The sequence below is a fragment of the Ovis canadensis genome, chromosome 11 (genome assembly GCF_042477335.2).
Source record: "Ovis canadensis isolate MfBH-ARS-UI-01 breed Bighorn chromosome 11, ARS-UI_OviCan_v2, whole genome shotgun sequence".
NCBI classification, from domain to species: domain Eukaryota; kingdom Metazoa; phylum Chordata; class Mammalia; order Artiodactyla; family Bovidae; genus Ovis; species Ovis canadensis.
Genome location: NC_091255.1, coordinates 64,430,794 through 64,434,793, shown reverse-complemented (window position 1 = coordinate 64,434,793; position 4,000 = coordinate 64,430,794). Strand labels below are relative to the sequence as shown.

The 4,000-nt window shown below is 51.7% G+C and overlaps 4 non-coding genes across 4 annotated transcripts; 2 read left to right on the top strand and 2 right to left on the bottom strand.

The window, feature by feature from the left end:
• The first annotated feature begins 64 nt into the window (after positions 1-64).
• On the top strand, positions 65-137 carry TRNAR-CCU (transfer RNA arginine (anticodon CCU)). Its single transcript has one exon. It is a non-coding gene; the product is annotated as a tRNA-Arg (tRNA).
• A 428-nt stretch (positions 138-565) lies between these two features.
• TRNAR-CCU (transfer RNA arginine (anticodon CCU)) lies at positions 566-638 on the bottom strand. Its single transcript has one exon. It is a non-coding gene; the product is annotated as a tRNA-Arg (tRNA).
• A 323-nt stretch (positions 639-961) lies between these two features.
• TRNAR-UCG (transfer RNA arginine (anticodon UCG)) lies at positions 962-1,034 on the bottom strand. Its single transcript has one exon. It is a non-coding gene; the product is annotated as a tRNA-Arg (tRNA).
• A 470-nt stretch (positions 1,035-1,504) lies between these two features.
• TRNAR-CCU (transfer RNA arginine (anticodon CCU)) lies at positions 1,505-1,577 on the top strand. Its single transcript has one exon. It is a non-coding gene; the product is annotated as a tRNA-Arg (tRNA).
• Positions 1,578-4,000: the final 2,423 nt, after the last annotated feature.

The following is a 4,000-nucleotide window of genomic DNA, read 5'->3' as shown; positions in this document are numbered from 1 at the left end:
GCTTTGCAAGGCCCTGGGTCGGACCTCCTACTAGAGGCAGAGATGTCGCAAAAAGGAGCCGCAGGCCCCAGTGGCCTAATGGATAAGGCACTGGCCTCCTAAGCCAGGGATTGTGGGTTCGAGTCCCACCTGGGGTAAAGCACTTTTTGGTCCTTGCACCTAGAATCCATGTGCTAATAGTTCGCCGCTCGAAAGACTCGGAACACACTGGGCTCCGGCCTGTGGGTGGAAAACCGGCTAGATCCCAAAGCAGGAACCTGAAGAACCTCTACCTCCCTGGAAGCCGCTGACTTTTGGACAGGGCACAGGCCGAGCGGACAAGGCGGGAGGACGGATGCGAGGTCACCAGGGTGGGAAGAGGGGGTGAGGGACACTGAGTCCCGGGCCGGGACGCGCCGACTATTTGACTGCAAACGAGGCCGGGGTCAGCTGCACAGCAGAAGGCGAGCTGAGAGCAGTCGGGTGGGGCGCCCCTGAGTCCCCAGATCCCTAGGCTGCAACCTCGGAGGCTCGTTCTCTGCGGACGCAAAAGCTAACGTGGGGTAAGGCGCGCCAGCCCCGCCACCACCCCAGGTGGGACTCGAACCCACAATCCCTGGCTTAGGAGGCCAGTGCCTTATCCATTAGGCCACTGGGGCGCGACGGCCAGGACCGACCACGTGGTCCTTGGTAACGCGCAGCGGCGCGCGCACAGGCCTCAATCGGCCCTATGACAACACCGGCCGAACCGCGGACCCCGAGGACCAGGGCCGGGCCCGGGAGGCCTGCAGGACGAGCGGGGGGCGCGGGCGCGGGGCCACGCGAAAAGTTAAAACTTCACGGTGAGGCGAGACTGAGGATGATGCCGGACGGCAAAGGGCGCGGAAAGGGAACGCCTGAAGGAAGCAGAAACAGGGGGATGAAATGAAGAAAGCGGGTACGCATTTTAAACTCGGGAGGAGTTGCTCGTCCAAAACGAAGCCGACCACGAAGGGACTCGAACCCTCAATCTTCTGATCCGAAGTCAGACGCCTTATCCGTTAGGCCACGCGGTCCCAGAGCCTATCGGTTTGCGGGAAGATAGTTGAGCGCACCCTCCCGGAGGCGGCGTTGGCCCGAAGGAGAAAACCGTGCGCTTTTGGCCCCAGGGCGCGTCCTCGGGGCTGCAGAGCAACAGCCACGCTGCGCCAGCGCCGGGGCGGCCGCAGGTAGTTCCCACTTAGTGAGAAGGCAGCATGCCCCAAGAAGTAGGGTGTTTGACTTCGGATTAAGCGTTTGAGCCCCTTCGTGGTCGAAACACTTTAATCCTGAGAAGAGGGCGGCACTCTTGCGCCGCAACCAAACCCAGCCATTGCGCTTGTTTCAGGCTCAGAGACAGCGCGGGACCTTCTCCTCGCAGCTACTTCCATCGCCAGGGGCTCGTGTCCAATCGGACTTTGCACCTGGGAACTTCCGGGTTGACGTCACTACGCCGGTCTTCGGCGTCATAGTTCAAGAGACATGTGATCAGCGCCGTTTTAGTGAAGCCCCAGTGGCCTAATGGATAAGGCACTGGCCTCCTAAGCCAGGGATTGTGGGTTCGAGTCCCATCTGGGGTGGGGGTGGATAAACCACCAAAAATTCTCCTTTATATGCCTTCACGATCACCAGACGGCAAGATTTTCTCCTTCCTTCTGAGACCGTTTTCGTGTCTGTGGATGCCACTTTGCCGTTTCATTTTGATCGAGCCTGACTCTACTTTGAAAGGTAGACTGATATGAGCACAAATGGTTCCCCATTTCGTGTTGCCTCTCTGGGTTGACGTCTAAACAGTCACGTGGCGAACGGGCTCTGCCAGCTACGAATCCCTGTGCAAAAGAAGCGAGCGTGTTCAGTGCGTGTCCACCGCTGTGAGGTTAAAAGCAGACCACGCAGTAGCGCCCCCGTCCCTCCCTGCCCCTCGGAGACCCCAGTTAGAGACAGTCAGGCAGGATCGGGGTGGGCGTTGACCAGCTCCGTGCCCTCCGTTTGAGAGCGCGCCCACGGCGAGAAGGGGTGCAAGGAAGCTTGTGTGTGCACGGTCCTTGGAAAGTGGAGGCGACAATGCCAGTCTCTTGTGTGCAGAGGGTTTTAAGCAGAGGAATAAGATAACTATATTTGCATTTTGAAAAGATCCCCTTGGCAGCACCTTAAAGAATGAATTAAAGACAACACTGTAAATCAACTATACTCCTACATATGTGTACATTTTAAGAAGGAATTACAGGCAGGTGAGGGTATAGGCAGGGAGACCTCTTAGGGAGAGACTGTGGTTCAGGGAAGAAATGACCAAACCATGAATGGCGGCTCTAGCAGGTCCACGAACGATCTTTGCCTGAATAAACTACAGTTGATCCTGGATCAATTTAGGGATTAGGGGTGCCCACCCTCCTCAGTCAAATAATCTTGAGTTTAACTTTATACTCGGCTCTCTGCACCCGCAGGTTTAACTGACCTCAGATGGTGTAGTTCTGTAGTATGTATTAAAAAAAAAAATCCACATATAAATGGTCCCAATCAGTTCCAACTTGTTTTAAGGGTCAACTGTACTTCATTAGGGGTTACAAAATAGCGATTTTCCTAATATTACTTTTCTTTCCACATTTATTAACTGGAATACTTTGTAAAGAACTTTTGTCATTAACTAGGTCTATTAGTTTATCCTGAAATACTTTTGTTTAAATTAAGACACGATAAATGCATTTTTTTTTCTCCAATGCCAGTTTTTACAGTAAGGAGTTGAAACCCTTGATATAGCCCATCTATCCATTTTTTAACTCTCTCCCTCTCCTTTTTTTCTTTTTTTTTTTTTTTTGCCACACCTCAGCTTCCAAGATTTTAGCTCCTGGACCAGGGATTGTACTCTGCTAAGCAGTGAAAGCACTGAATCCTGACCACTGAACCTCCAAGGAAGGTCCTAACTTTTTAAGGATGAACAGCTTGTACCTGGATTTTGAATTGACCCAGTTAGAAACTTTCCCTTCTAATAGAGGTATTTACTGGAGAAGGCAATGGCACCCAACTCCAGTACTCTTGCTTGGAAAATCCCATGGACGGAGGAGCATGGTGGGCTGCAGTCCATGGGGTCGCTAGAAACCGGACAGGACTGAGCGGGTTCACTTTCACTTTTCACTTTCATACACTGGAGAAGGAAATGGCAACCCACTCCAGTGTTCTTGCCTGGAGAATCCCAGGGACTGGGGAGCCTGGTGGGCTGCCGTCTCTGGGGTTGCAGAGTCGGACACGACTGAAGCGACTTAGCAGCAGCAGCAGAGGTATTTACTGATTCCTAATTATCGTAAGTGTGTTTGGTTCTGTGTTTATGCTACTTATGTTTTTGCTGACTTTACCTTTAACTGTTGCCATGTAGGAAGTACATCTCTCTCTCTAGTGATCTGAAAAGCACAATTCTATTTTACTAGTGATAATTTTTCATGTAAAATCAATGCATGCTCAATGCAAAAACTTCAAACAATTCAGGATATAAAACCTCAAAGTGCCCCCCCCCCCACTCCCGCCATGCTTCATAAATACCTGGGACTGAGATAATGTTAGTTTTTCACTGTTGTTTCTTACTGTAAGTCTTCCAACGCCTTCCCTCAAATGCTAGGGACCCCTCCGTTAATTTTTGGTCTTGCTGCAAGGGATCTTAGTTCCCCAACCCAGATCCAACCCACGTCCCCTGCAGTGAAAGTGCAGGGTCTTAACCATGGACAACCGGGGAAATCCCAAGGACTCCCCTCCCATTGTTACAAAAGTTTCACAGGCCTTTCATTGATTTTTCCCTTCCTGGTTCTAACCACACTCCAAAAGATTCCCTATGTTTTCACTTTTCTGCATCCCTAGATCTTCAGCTGGATGGCTGGGTGCCAATGCAATGATTCACAGCAGTGGGGAGGGAGCATGTGGTACTTGTTTTGTGCATGAAAGGCCTTCTCTAGAGCTTGACTGCTGAACGTCAAGGATCGCGACTGAAGCCACTCTAAGTGGAACACGCCTTGCC